Below are 14,398 nucleotides of genomic sequence, written 5' to 3' on the forward strand. Positions count from 1 at the left end.
TTTACAGTACTATACATTTTTACTACAAAGAGAATATCTGACTTTTTTCCTCTTTTATGTATTTTATTGCAAAAGTTCATTGAAACAAAATTTAAAAAATTCATGGGTTTGACTACTTCCACATTAAATGGCAAACTCCTTTGATGGAACTTGGACAAGCCACGTTCTGTAAGGAAAGAAGGAACGAGGAGTTGCACAGTAGACACCATCTAACACAAAGTAATATAAAAAGAAACAATATACATTTTCACAAAAAAATGTTTACCTGGATGACATTTATATGAAGTAAAAAAAAAGTATTTTTAAGGGTTGGCAGTCACTTTTAGTCACAGTTTTTCTGTGTGATTATAATCATTTCATTTTTTTTTCAAACCATAGCATTTTTATTAAGATCTAGCATTTGTCTGTCACTTAGCTCTTGTGAATGTCTATTAATGTTTAGTGGAACTAAAACATACAGAGTGTAAAACATCTGTTTTTTACTTTATTGCTCCTCTCTCTATATCACATTGAGAAAATACATACTGTACCTATGTTTCTTTCTAAGTCATTAAGTTATGCAATAGTGAAAACGCCATCCTTAATCATATGGTAGTTTTTGCGTGATGCTGGAATGAAATGATAGACAAGAATACAGATTAAAATGCTGACATTTTTGTTATCTCCATCGTTCATAAGCAGTTCTTAGCATGGGCGGAATTGACGGAGACAATGGAGTAAGCTGCCACCGGTCTCCGACCTTGAATGAGGCACCGCTACTCTGTTGCCCCAGCCAGCTTCCAGACCAGTGTTGTTTATGAAGCCTCAGCTGTCTGAAGGCTCTTATTAGATGGAACTGTCCCTAAATGACCAAATTATTTTCCACTGTTGCCAATGATTTCCCAGAGTGTGTGACTGACACTGACTGTTGTTATCCAGTGCAGCTCCACCTCCTGCTAGTCTCCTCACTTCTCCACCCAGAAGGGACTCAGGGCAGGATGCCACCTGTTTCCGCCCCCGCCAGCTACCACAACGATACTAATCGCATATGCTTTAACATATGTGATTAGTATAGCAATGGGCTGCTCTTGCAAAGCAGCCAGCAAAGAGTGAGTGAGTCCCCAGTGGCTCCCTCTCCCTCCATTATGCAGCTGTTGGCTCCCTGCACCCGGAAAAGAATGTATAGTGCAGGGAGGAGGAGGTCACTGGTCTGAACAGCACAGCACAAACACAGGTGAGGGGGGGTCAGTGGGGGTCTGTGTGTGTGGGGGGGGGCAATGCGGGGAGGTGGGGGTTCAGGGGAGGGGGCAGCACTGAGTTACCTTTTTAATGTATCGACAGCTTTTTCTGGTGATCCCCCTCCGCATCGAAAACCCAGCGTGCGGGTTTTCCTGTATATAAAAATGTGGGGAAAACTCAGATAATGGGATTTTTCCTGCATTTTTCGCTTAGTGCATCATGCCCACAAGCGGGTAGAAGCTCCGCCTCCCAGATGAGATTGACATCTGATTTCAGGGAGAAATGGTGGCTCACAGTATGGGGGCTGTCTCTGGGGGCATGTATCCTGTCCTCTATCCTTCAAGAGGCCAACTGGTTTAATATCAAAACAAGGGAAAGAGAAAGAAGAAGAGAAAGAAGATGGCAGTGTTCCAACAGAGGGCATCTGAAGCCTGTGTTGTCTGAATCGTCACTCCATTGCTACTCCTTTGCTCAGTGGAGTCAATTCTTTTTATATTTTTGCATACCTGCAGATTACTGAAAATCATGATCTGCTATTTTCAGTAATCTGTGGTGCTACAAATGTTGCACTAAAAAAAAATGAAAGGAATAGGTGTCTCCCAAGGATCTTTTTTTAGTCCTCTTCTTCTCTCTCTCTCTCTACACATCCTCTCTGGAGGCAAGATGTATCAAGCTTCAAAAAGTGATAAAGTGGAGAGTGATAAACAACCAGCCAATTAGCTCCTACTTGTCATTTCTCAAACCCAGCTTGTGACATGGCAGTTAGGAGCTGATTGGCTGGCTGTTCATATTTGAAGCTTAATACATTGGGCCCATAGTGAGCATATTCACTCATTCGACTTCCAACAGCCGGCTACATCTTTGCAGGGGCTGGTTATTCTATCGCCGGCTACCGCCAGGGGTGCACACGCACGAGACACTCATGTCCCATGCCAATGGAGCCTGCCGCGGGTCTCCGCTGCCTCCCTGCCATCACCGCCGGTCCCCCTCGCCGCCCGACCCCTCCCTGAACTGGGCAGTGTTTCCCCGAAGCGGAGATGGGCAGGGAGACGCTGGCCAACCGCCGTGATACTGGGACACGCGTGCACATGAGACGCACATGCGTCCCAGTCCCTATCACTGGTGCTCGCCAGAGAAGGGGATCTGGTGGGCGCCGGCAATGGATGGAGCCAGCTCCACCTGTATGCTGATAATTCTCAAATCTACCTCTTCTCTCCTGATTTCTCTTACTCTCTACTCACTCATATTTCCAACTGTCTCTTTGCTATCTCTTCTTGGATGACCCAACACTTTCTTAAATTTAAAATGTCTTAATGCCCCATGCATTAGGACAAATAGGACCTAATTTACCCTGAGCGCCCCCACAGCTGCCTGGGAGAGATCACTAATGATTTGCCACTTAATGTGTCATTTTATACATGGGATAAATTGCATGCAGGGGCCAAAAAAAAAAAACTTGAGCACCATGTGGTCTGGGCTGCGCTGAGCATCTGGGGGCTGTGGGTGCAGCGTCATTGTGGGGCGGGTTGTCCGACTCTGTGGCAAGACAGCGAGGCCACTGATTTGCTGAGAGCAGCCAGCCTATCTTTTGAAAAAAAAAATTCAAATTCTCCCACTGCATGCCGGCTTTCAGCAGCACTTCCCAGCACTGTGGAGTCTGACTACTTGCCCTGCTGCGATGATGAACCCATAGCCCTGAGAGCTTAATGCAGCCCGGGCCCCACACTGCCTGCCCCTTCACATAGGTGTATGCCACAGCTGGCACACACCTACGGATCGGACCAACACATCGTTGGTGCTAAAAAAGCAGCCGGGATGTGTCGCTGATAGATACAATTGGACAAATTGAACCTGCAGATGGGGTATCAAACACATTTGATTTGGGCCCATTTCTCGGCTTGATCCGTCAGAATCGGACGATATTGGCCCACATTGGATAAGTGTATGGGTACCTTTAGACTAAGCTGATCATCTTCCCACCATCCTGCATAAAACCCAGCCATCTCTTATCCTAAACTTCTGTTTTTGCTCACTTTTACCAATTCTTTGTCACCCCTGCCTGTATGACGATTCTCTTTAGAATATTAGCTCTAACAAGCAAGGCCCTCTCTCATCACGTGCTTTCCTTAGAATATATACTGTATGTCTCTCTGCAACACTAGTAACTGCTTCAGTGATCTGTACCCTGATGTTACGGTTGCCAAGTGGGTGCTGGATTTAACTACTGGAGGCTGGAAGATGGAGATCAGGCGTGAGCCCGTAGCCAGGACCGCTGGTTAGGACGGCCACAGTGAAACCTACACTGACTCTATTATGTCCCCAGGGCAGATGTCAAACCCCTGCAGGAACTAGGCTTCACCTGTGGCCGCCGCATTCGAAGGTGGATCAGGGCCGGGCACCGAAGCAGAGCCGCAGACGTAATGGAACCCAGAATGAGACGAAGGAACTGGGAGCTGAACTGCAGAGGATATATCCTGAGATCCAAACAGGAGACCGGAACAAGGGACCAGGTAGCATAGCTGAGAGCTGACAGAGAGTTCCCTGCGCAGGAAGCACGAAATAAACACTGGTAACAGGAAGCTATCACTGGCAGGATTTCACAGGTCAGCATGCCTTATCAAGGCCTCAGGTGATTAATAACACCTGGTGGATATCCAGGCAGCTCCCAAGCAAGTGCTAAATGAGCTAATTACCTCACAGCCTTGTGAATAATTGCTCACAGAAAATTGAGCTGATATGGCACAGACCTGCCACTGGAGGCCACCAGTGAGTCAAATGCCAAACTCAAACTGCACAGAAAACCAAAACAGACTGAACCATTCAACCTGGTTCCTGACACCCTGATGCAACTGTCTTTTACTTACTACATGTTCTTGTCCTAAAATGTTTTGTACTGCTATTCGTTATTTGTCTTTTGCTCATTTATGTATTGTTAGGCACCGCGGAATACTTATGGTACATATAAAGAAATAATAATAATAATTTTGTATAGAATTGTTTGTAAAAATGGAATTACCTACTTTAAAAACAAAACAAAAAAAACACAAAGGGCCAGATGCCCTAAGCTTCAAAAGTGATAACATGGAGAGTGATAAACAGCCAGCTAATCTGCTCCTAACTTCCATGTCACAGTCCCAATATCAGGGAGTGTGCAGTAAGTTTCTGGATGTATACAAAGTATTATGTTTACAAATAAAGTGAACATCACATTTTTTCCTGAAAAACACTTTAACTGTCCAATTTTTTTTTGCAGATACAGCTGCAGTCACACAGAATATAGGCATGCTGCTTAGTAGAAGCTACATGTGCATCCTATTCAGGGCCGGCACCACCACTAGGGAGCTGCCTGTTGGTGCCGACCACTGGAGGGCAGCACTTAGGAGCAGGTCAGTGGCAGCAGCACTGGCACCCCCCCACCCCTGTGGAGCCAGGTCCCCGCACCCCCCTGGCGTGGAGCCTGTTGAGCGGCGCCACTTGGTCCCTGTACTGGAGCAAGGCAGCGGCGGTTGCACACACCCCCCAGTGGAATGAATGAGAGGTGGGGATGTCGCAACCCCCCACCGCCTGTGGAGCAATTTGGCGGTGACCACACCCCCCCCCCCCCCGTGGAGCGGCTGAGCGGTGTGGCGCCTCTCCCAACTGGAGCAGTCAATCTGAGATGGTTCAGCCCAAAAAGGTATCTTTTCTGACTGTAATTAAACTTTATAGGCACTTAGGGGGTCATTCTGGTTTACTTGTAATATAGTTAATTCGGCCCCATCTCGTTGTTTAGGGGACTGCGCATGTGCATGGTCTATTATGCGCATGTGCATCTCCTTTTGTGAATGGCTTTGACGACTTGCATAGTCACAAGCAGTTCACAAGGAACGGGGTGGGCCAGTGGCGGATGCATTAGCCTGAGTGTACACACAAATGGCTATTGTGATTGGCTCAGATCAGAATTAGAGCAACAAAATGGTGGACATTACTGAGCGGTGGCTGGAAGTTTCCTGAAATTAACATAGTAAAATTCCTTGTCATATGTGTGTTATTGGAGTGATGTAAGCATGCCTGTGAATGTAAGTGCATTCTCAGACGCAGAGCTGGTTGCACAGAGGCCATGATAAGACAGAGAAACTGCACCAGTCATAGGCCCTTATTCAGATCTGATCGCAGACTAGCAAAACTTATACATTATGTGCCCTCCAACAAATGCAGATGTGACCTTTCTCATCGTAGCGGCCAGTGGCCACATCTCACTTGCTACTAGTTGTGGCAAGCTTCACCCCATCCATAGAAGTGTACACACTATGCGATCCTACGTACACTATGCGATCCTACACACACCCACAGGCAAGCTTATCACAACAAATGGCTCACGTTTGCCATTAATATCCTTTAGCCGAAAAGGGACACATCTTTCTGTCCACTCAACATTTCTCTGTAAAATGTTTCATGGTGAAATGGTGATGGGGAGAGGGTAAGAGTCAGTGGGTGAAAAGGGAGAGTGTCACCCACTACACTACTTCTGCTACCCTGCACCCCCTGCTCCACACACACACACACACACACACACACACACACACACTATACTATCGCTACTATCCTGCACCCCCCTCCCCACACACAGTACCACCGCTACCCTGCTGTCACACGCCGCCGTCCGTTATCCCCAGTACCCGGACGGTCAGCGGATGGAGAGCGGGGCCGTGAGGCTGGCTAGGCTGCTCGGCAGCGTTCCAAGCCTCTTTCTCAGTCCGGGCGTCGGGGCGTTGCTAGGAAACGTCCCCAAACTTCCACCCAGCAGCAGCGCTCGCACTGCGTGCCTGACGTCACGCAGGCGGCGCCAAGTTTGAATAAGAAGCTGTGTCTGCTGGGCACAGACGCCGGTTATAGCGTCTCCCAGTGCGTTCCCGGTCCCTGGCACTTCCTAGTGCAGCCCTTTCCCCTGAATCCGTCCTGGGTGATTCATGGTCTCCCTGCCTGTCCTTCCTGGTGGATGCTGATTCTCCTGTTACTCTCCAGTGACCTGATTTGCTCAGCCTAAGTGTTACCGGGGTCACGTAAGTGCTCCTTTGGAGCCTGGTGTATTTTTCTTTGGAGCCGCCGAGTTCCTTTCTCAGGCTGTGCTGCTATTCGTCCAGCTCCCCTGCTGGGGTATTGGACCTGCCCCGCCGCGGGCTTAATTCATACCAGCATACTCTCTGTCATTTACGCTCTCTCCCTGGTTCTTGCTTTCAGTTGCTTATCTTTCGTAGGCAGGGCCTTTCCTTTCTTTCCACCCTTGATTGGGGGTTTTGGGGATTCGCTATCTAGCCTTGCATTATTATCTTGTGGAGATTCCCCGTCAGTCCTCCTTGTGTCTGCGACTGGGTCGCATTCCCGGTATTGGCCTGGTGCCGGCAGACAGGGGTTTTCTTTCAGTTAGGCCCAGTAGTTAGTATTTCCTTTTGAGTTACCCCTGCAGATCACTTCTCCTTTGTCCACTCATAGACCTAGCTGCATCGGGGTTGGAGAGGGCCTAACTCGCTCCTTCGAACGCGGCGGCCACAGGTGAAGCCTAGTTCCCGCAGGGATTTGTCATCTGCCCGGGGTACTCAACAGAGTTAGTATAGGGTTTGCTCTGGCCGTCCTAACCGGCGGTCCCGGCTACGGGCTCACGCCTGACCTCCCGTTCCCTGTTCCCAAGACTCTGTGCCTAGCGGCAAGCATAACACCTGCACCCCCCTACCCACACACAGTAACACCGCTATACTGCACCCTGTTCCCGCATACACTACAGTATGGGCCTGATTCAGCTTGACATCACTGAAGTGTGAAAATCAATAGCTTAAAATGATGTGATAACATTTTGTTTGTCAGCAGGTACGGCAACAGGATAGCATAGCAGTGTTAGGGGTCACGGTCATGACAATGCAGGCATGTCAGGACCATATATGGACATCTGCCTGAGGTCAAATGCAGCTGCAGCGACCTGGAAAATGTTGGCCTTGCGCCTACCTTCGCAGCTGGGCTGTGCAGGCAAAGGGTTTCCCTGCTGCTCTGCATGTCATGTCTGCTGGGCTCCTCCAAAGTGCGCCACATGACTTCCTTTTTTCATATCCAGAATCAAATGAGAAAAAGGGGAAGGAGCATTTTTGCCCTCCTACTGATGGGAGGGGGAAGGGTGGTGATACTGCCTGTCCATCCTCAAGCATGACAGCTGCAGCAGGAGGAACACAGAAGATCATGCTGCCGGCGCTGCTGCCTGTCACAGGCCCAGCTGCAGCCGGAAGCAGCAGAAGCGCACAGCAGGGTATGAGAGCAGATAGAGCGCCTCTCCAGACTGGTACCTACCTGCACGCATACCTTGCTGAGTGGGTAGTGCCAGCCCTGGGTGGATGAACATTACTTCAGTGCCGCACCTTCAGCGCGGTAAGCACACTCATTATTTTGCTGTTGACGGTTTCCCTGTCATCATTGGCAATTGTGATTCCTGTAACATGCCATTTATCATCATCGCAATTATCCATACACGTGCATGCTGATTAATGAAAATAGCGTTGAAAATGTATACCACAAAATAGCTGTGGACCTACCAGCATTTCCCTATAGACTTTTATGGACTACAAAAATAGCTTATCTATCAAGTGATCAACCATTTATAGGTATTTAAAGGGACTTGTACATGATATAGTGTGAATACTGTATATCATATGATACTTTATATACATTTCCTTTTAAAAGTGGTTTAATGTAATTTTGTTTTTATGCTACAGGTGGCCACTTTTTTAAATGTATGGTAAAAGTTATATTTTTGTGATCACAATTATAATATAAATGCATAATGCATATTTATAATTTCAATATCTATGGTATGTGGTTTATTCAGCCAGATTATATGGCTGAATTGAAAGTGCTGTAGCTTTATTGAGAAATAATTTACAAAACAGTACCAAGAGCCTTGGGTATTCCTTGCCTTTCGGTGCTGATTTGTCCGGAATGGGCCTATGAGGCATTCAAATGGTATGAGTGTTTTGAGAAATATGACATGTGGAATGCATGGTGTCAGGTTTCTCAGAGGTAAACATTTTTCATGCAGAGAAGTGGTGGTAGTATTTTATTCAATAAAAGCATTGTCATGTTTCCAAAGACCTTCGTAGAGTCTACGGCACTGCAGAAAGGAGGGAACCTACACAGAGGAGTCTGCACACATGGCCTCTGTTAAGCTGCCCCTGGGTGCAAGTGTGAATGGTGAATGCAAATAATGTATACAGTAAAGTTGAAGAACGCGCACTCTCTGATCTTACACATGCTTTGTCTTAAAATAGACAGGTACATTTTTGAAAAGGTCGGCATTTCATTTGTACACATTTTCTTAATCTTTGTAAGTAGCTTGTTAGTTTTCTACTTCTACTGCCATATTAATTCTCTGTAGTTCAATGTTCATATTGCATTAATTAGCTATAGTAAACTGACCTCATAGGCATATTTATTAATTACCTCAGCTTTTTCCTTAAAATTAACTACTCTTACTGCCGCTAATTGCAGTGATAAGAGATATTGTTTTGGTGAAATATGTATTCTTCAGCCACAGATCGAAGCAGCATACATTTACAATGCCGGGTTCTCTTGCAGAAGTGTTCATTCACAAACATGACATTAGGAAAATATATAAACAAAGTACGGTTATATAAACTATTGTGGAACTATACAAAAATTAGCTTATTGGTATTGTTAACATTAGAAGGGACTGATAATGCATTCTGGAAACAAGGAATATGTCAAAATTAGTTATAGGAAAATAAGGGTAGCCATTTTGAAGCTGGAAAAATAGTATCTAAAAATACCAGTGGGCATATGGAATAGAATCCAAGTTTGCTAGGTGTGCAGGATGCCAGATGAAGTTTGTTTTTAAAGCGGCAATCATTTACATTGCAAAACCAACTTGCTTTGGCTTGAAAATTATTGTTGCTTTAAAAAAAAAACCACCCGTTTTTGCGAAAGATGTGGGAGTTTCCTCCTGACCTGCGAATGGATGTTTATGTAAAACATCTATTCACATGCCAGGTGAATGAGCACAGCGTGCAAAGGGGAGGCGGTTGACCCAACATTCGAAGGTCAGCATCTGGTGGAATCACAAGGTTGCGGATACACAGCCTTGCGAGTCAACCAGAATAATGTCCATAGTTCCTTACCCTAACACACATTTTTAGATCATATTCCTAACCCTCCCTCCAACCCTCACAACCAGTGGCGTAACTAAAGGGCTGCAGCCCCCGCGGTGGCGGGGAGGCGCCGGGGGTCTGCGGGCGCTGTTGTTTCTTCGCCAGCTCCCCACTGCTTGTGGGTGCAGCGGGGAGCTGGCAGGGGGGTCCATGCGGCGCGGGGGTACCTGTGGTCAGGGACTCGGGAGAGCCTGAAGGTCCCTGCGGCGCTGATTATGAGTTGCCGGGGTCCCTGCAGCGAAGTGGAAATACGGCGCTACCGCCGAGCGGCGGCGCGGGAAGCGCTTCTAACTTTGAAAACACTGGCCGCGGCCGCACACTGATCGGCTAAGATTCAGCCAATCAGCATGCGCCCAGTGTTTTCAGAGTCAGAAGTGCTTCCCGCGCCGCCGCACGGCGGTAGCGCAGTATTTCCACTTCGCTGCAGGGACCCCGGCAACTCATAATCAGCGCCGCAGGGACCTCCAGGCTCTCCCGAATCCCTGACCACAGGTACCCCCGTGCCGCACGGACCCCCCTGCCAGCTCCCCGGGGGGGGGTGGTCTTGTCTTTTCACGGGGGGGGCGACGATTTTGTCTCGGCGGGGGGGAGCAAAATTTTCTGTTACGCCACCCTTCAGTGCCTAAGCCTCCGTAGTCCCCTTTGTGGTGGGGTCAGTGCACCCAGAAACAGCCCTGACAGAGAAGAGAGACCGGACAAGAAATTACTAAGCCCCACCTCTTTACTGCAGATTAACATAAGCCGATGGAGGAAGTAGAGCCAATAAGATGCTATATCAATTAGAATTGCTCCATTTTGACACTTCCCCTCCTGATAGAACCACGAATTGTGGCATTTTGCAGTGAGGAGGCAGTGTGTGTGTGTGTGTGTGTACAGTATATGTTTATATGTATATGTAAATATGTAATGTATTGTCAACATCTCAACGGCCAGCATGCGGAATGCATCCTATTTTAAGAAACTGAGTGGCACAAATAGCTGGGTTGCCTTCCCTTCAGAGCATGGCATTAGGGAGTAACAGGTCCATGCACAAAACAGTATATGACATCAGATTCCTAGAAATGTGTATAATATATTGTCAGAGTACAGTTTGTGATATATGGTTGTACCTGCTCACTTGAATAAACCAGCAACACTAATTGAGCTGTTTATACTTATGCGCTTTATATAGTTTTGCACTGGGGCACTGGCAGAACTACCAGAGGCAATGGAAACATTTGCTTTTAGTTGCCAGCTGTCAGAGGGCACCCAGGAGCATGTCCATCTAAAGGGCAAGTATGGCAGCTGCCAGGACCCTCTACCAATAAATACTGATGGTGCTGGAGACAATTGCAGTGCCACAATCACCATCAGTATGCCATATCACCTACTCACTGTTGTTCTAGAGTAGAATCTGCACTGCCTGAAGTGATGCTGCACTGCCTGAAGTGATGCTGCAATCAATGCTGCCCTCACCAATGCTGCCAGCACCACAGATGAAACCATCAAGGGGCTGGGAGCACCTCTCTCTCATCTGATTCAGGTAAGTCTTTAGTGGGGGCTTTGACAATATGTGTTCTTTTTTGTGTGAGCCCATGTGTGTTTTTTCCAGTTGGAAACAATGGGTAACATTAAATACCATGCGATTTTTAGTAAGGATCTGAAATCGCACATTTTAAAAAAATTTAATGGGATGCAAATTTGCGGGTGAAAAATGCGATATGGTCTGAATTTTAGTCATGAAAATGTGAGAATTAATGTACATGTGTGATTTCTTAGGCATGTTAATGTGCGATTTTTGTTAGAAATAATGTAAAAAAAATGGTGTGGGGCACCCTTACTGAACATAACCAACCCCAGGCTCATATAACCGGTCCTGGTTTTAGAAATTCAGAGGACAAAAGACATATGGGATCCCCTGGTTTTCTAAAACCAGAACAAGGCTCATAGGCCGGTCCTGGTCCCCAAAATACTAAGGAGAAAATGAATAGGGGTCCCCCGTATTTTGAGAACCAGCACCGTGCCCAAACAGTCAACAGGGTAATGCCACAGCCGGGGGAAACTTTTTATGTAAATTCCCCCGGCCAAAGCATTCATCCCCGTGGATGGTTAACCCTGGAGGAGTGGGGACCCCCCAACAAAGAGGTCCCCCCCTCCACTGTTACCAAGCCCAAGGCTGTCCCCGGTGCCCCAGGGCTTTGGGCACCAGGCTGATGTTTAGAATGTCTCAACCTAAGCCCTGTCGACCTTCAGTGGTTGAGCCAATGCATTTCGACCTTTGTCATGTCTACCTAGTGACCTTACACCATCAAAGTAAAGTGAAAATATATATTTTTTTAAACTACTCAAATTAATTTGTAGGCTATTCATTCATATCTATAACAACAGTAAGCAATGCTCTATAGCATGATTCTAGATATCATGAAAATGAATTTGCATACCACAACTTCAAATGAAACCAGATACATTGTACACAAAGTATACCAATGTAATTTGATAAGCTACAATTCATAGAGCAAGTGGAATGTGCCCTTGAAACACATCATTCATATTGCACTATGCTGTTATTAGTCTAAACAATTGAGAGTCCTATTAGGGATATCTTTAAAATGAGATTTCTATAATCACTGAAGTTGGGTGCATTTTTTTTAAGTCTTTTGTTAATTTTTCATTTTTAGATTATTTTTTCCACTATGTATTATTATAAAACAAATTGTCTGGAATCGTATAATATATATGCAAGCATTCATTCTGTTTGTGGATAACTTTGTTCAAGGTTCATGCAAAGTCATGTGATGTGAATATGACATCTATAATTTAATACTCAAAGAATCTATCTGTACTGTATTATAAATTGCTTTTTATTTAAGGGGAAGTAAATTCTGTTGTTGTCAGAGCTTGGTTGGGCAGGGGATAAGAAAAGGCAGCATGACTTAAAGACAGGTCTTCGTTCCCTGTAGCATAGCATCAGCCTTGCACTTCAATTCCGATGGTAAAGATTAACCTTAGTCTTACATTATTCTGCGTTGAATTCACACAATACTGTAAATGTCTGTGTCTGTTCCCTTTATCATGACAATTACAAAACCATGCGGCTATGCGTGTTCTCTGTTTTTTATTTTATCCCAATAAATAAAATGTTCTCTGCAGTTATGATCAGTACAAATACAGGCGAACCAGTATTGGCAGTGGCATAAGTATAAATTATCTCTCCCCCCCCCATCCTGCCAAAAAAGTTTCAGCCCCCATCCGATGGTACCTACTCATTGTCAGAGAAACCCCCCCCCCCCATTATCTCTGCCATGGGTCTTTCCTGCTGGGTCCCATTAAAATATCCCTCTAAAAATAAATCACTTCTGCCTAGTCTACCATACCAAATAATGGTTTCCTCTGAGGTGGCGGCAGTTTAAGGATGGATTGGATTGATTGTATTGGTATAGGCACCTAAGATTGATTGGGGAATATTCTGCAGTGGGTGTGTAGAGGAAGTACTGTTTGTCTCTGGTAGCTTTAAAATTGTCCCTGTAGTTCAATTCTGGAGTGGAAAAAAGAGGGAATGGCAGCGCTTTAGTAAAAAAAATATCGGTATTATTAATAATAATCAAGTGAATGTTATAAAAGCTAATCAAAAAGACATAAACAGACAGATAAATAAAATATCCATGTTCCACACTTTCAGGAATTAAGACTCTCAGTAGTAAGTATAGTAGAATAAATAAGAAATATGTTCATACAGGTAAATGCACTTTGCCACAAGGTACCACCTCTGGAGGAAAAAGTCTGGAGCTGTTCCCAATCAATCCAATAGATCCACTCTAGTGGATGCGGCTGATGGAATAAGGCCGCTGGAGGAAGGTATCTGAAACAGCATCCCAATGGGTCCGGAATTATGATGTCCTCTCTAGTCTTGCGGTAATAAGATGAAGACCATTCCATAGTGGCTGAGGTCACTTAGGGCAATAAGTAGTCTGTGGAATAGGAGAGTCCTGAAGAGTGGGAGCCTCCAGCACAGATGCGTTTCGCTACCAGCCTGTAGCTTTATCGGAGGTGACGGGCTGAGTGTCTGGAGCTGGTATATACAGTATACCGCTGTTAATGAGCATCAATTGGTCACTCAACAAACATTCACTTGATTATATTAGGAAAACCACATAAAAAATACATACAAATATATATAGCAGGAGACAGATGTGTATATAAACTAAAAACAATATTTTTTTATAACAAAACCATTTTGTTAAATAAATATTGTTTTTGGTTTGTATATACATTTGTCTCCTGCTATATATTTTTCCAATATGGTCTATCCTTAAAGATAAATGATCTCTATATACTGTAAGCATCTGTCTCTTCTCCACCTGTCAGGGTTAAATGATGTTCAAATGCATAAGTTATCGTTAGCCTTTATATGTATTGCCATACATGTGTATGAATTAGTTTTTACTTAAATAAGCAACATAGGTTACAAAAACATGGCATTTACAGCTCATTTGTCAACTGACAGCAATTATCCATAGAAACAGCAGGACAAAGCTCAACATGTAGAGGCTAAAACATCCGTATAATGAGAGCAAGAGAAAGGGACTGCTATAAATACGTACAAGCAAATGTACAATGTAAAAACAATAACATACCTGTAGAAAAACTAATATACAGGGTTAAATACAATTGTCACTTCCCTGAGAAGGCTACTTACCAAAGCAATATTTGATGTAGTAAGAGTTTCTGAGATATGCAAATAAGTTGTTCATTTTGGTGCAATATTCAATTTATTATGCATTTACTATAAGTATGGCTTTGAAAATGATCTGAGATACTGTAATTACACTCTAATAGGTGGTGTTGCCCCTAGCAACTACTCAGATATTGTCCATAATTTTTATAGTAGGCAATATGCAAATGATTGACATAATCTAAATTATTTTATTATGTGAATACAATTTATCTAATGCTGGGGTCCAAAAACTATTTTGCTCTGGGTCCCCATCAGACAATAAAATAATAACGGGACCCCA

Source organism: Crinia signifera, chromosome 6 (genome assembly GCF_055691185.1).
Source record: "Crinia signifera chromosome 6, ASM5569118v1, whole genome shotgun sequence".
Lineage (NCBI taxonomy): Eukaryota > Metazoa > Chordata > Amphibia > Anura > Myobatrachidae > Crinia > Crinia signifera.